We start from the raw sequence: 1,652 nt of genomic DNA on the forward strand, positions 1-1,652 counted from the left end.
GCTATAGAGATAGTTCAGCTCTAGTGTAAAATTATTTGAACTAGCCTATAGAGCTAGTTCAGATCTAGCGTAAAATTATTGGTACTAGGATATAGAACTAGTTCAACTCTCGTGTAAAATTAATTGAAATAGCTTATAGAGCTAGTTCAAGTCTAGTGTAAAATTATTTGAACTAGCTTATAGAGCTAGTTCAAGTCTAGTGTAAAATTATTTGTACTAGGCTTTAGAGCTAGTTCAACTGTAGTACAAAATTATTTTAACTAGATTATAGAGCTAGTTCAACTCTAGTGTAAAATTATTTGTACTTGGCTATAGAGCTAGTTCAACTCTAGTGTAAAATTATTTTAACTAGCTTATAGAGCTAGTTCAACTCTAGTGTAAAATTATTTGAACTAGCCGATAGAGCGAGTTCAACTCTAGTGTAAAATTATTTTAACTAGATTATAGAGCAAGTTCAACTCTAGTGTAAAATTATTTGTACTAGGCTATAGAGCTACTTCAACTCTAGTGTAAAATTATTTGAACTAGCTTATAGAGCTAGTTCAACTATAGTGTAAAATTATTTGTACTAGGCTATAGAGCTAGTTAAACTCTAGTGTAAAATTATTTGAATTGGGTTAGTGTAAAATTATTTTAACTAGATTATAGAGCTAGTTCAACTCTAGAGTAAAATTATTTGTACTAGGCTATAGAGCTAGTTCAACTCTAGTGTAAAATTATTTGTACTAGCATATGGAGCTAGTTCAACTCTAGTATAAAATTATTTGGACAAGCTTATAGAGCTAGTTCAACCTAGTATAAAATTATTTTAACTAGCGTATAGAGCTAGTTGAACTTTAGTGCAAAATTATTTGTACTAGGTTATAGAGCTAGTTCAACTCTAGTGTTAAATTATTTGAACTAGTTTATAGAGATAGTTCAACTCTACTGCAAATTATTTGTACAAGCTTATAATGCTACTTCAACTCTAGTGTAAAATTATTTGCACTAGCTTATAGAGCTAGTTCAACTCTGGTGTAAAATTATTTGTACTAGGCTATAGATCTAGCTCAACTCTAGTGTAAAATTATTTGTACTTGCATATGGAGCTAGTTCAACTCTAGTGTAAAATTATTTGTACAAGCTTATAGAGCTAGTTCAACCCTAGTGTAAAATTATTTGTACTAGGCTATAGTGCTAGTTCAACTCTAGTGTAAAATTATTTGTCCAAGGCTATATAGCTAGTTCAACTCTAGTGTAAAATTATTTGTACCAGGCTATAGAGCTAGTTCAACTCTAGTGTAAAATTATTTGAACTAGCTTATAGAGCTAGTTCAACTGTACTGCAAAATTATTTGTACAAGCTTATAGCGCTAGTTCAACTCTAGTGTAAAATTATTTGAACTAGCTTATGGAGGTACTTCAACTCTAGTGTAAAATTATTTGTACTAGGCTGTAGAGCTACTTCAACTCTAGTGTAAAATTATTTGAACTATCTTATAGAGCTAGTTCAACTCTAATGTAAAATTATTTGTACGAGGCAATAGAGCTAGTTCAACTGTAGTGTATAATTATTTTAACTAGCTTACAGAGCAAGTTCAACTCTAGTGTAAAATTATTTGTACTAGGCTATAGAGCTAGTTCAACTATAGTGTAAAATTATCTGAACTAGC

The sequence above is a fragment of the Triticum aestivum genome, chromosome 5D (genome assembly GCF_018294505.1).
Source record: "Triticum aestivum cultivar Chinese Spring chromosome 5D, IWGSC CS RefSeq v2.1, whole genome shotgun sequence".
Lineage (NCBI taxonomy): Eukaryota > Viridiplantae > Streptophyta > Magnoliopsida > Poales > Poaceae > Triticum > Triticum aestivum.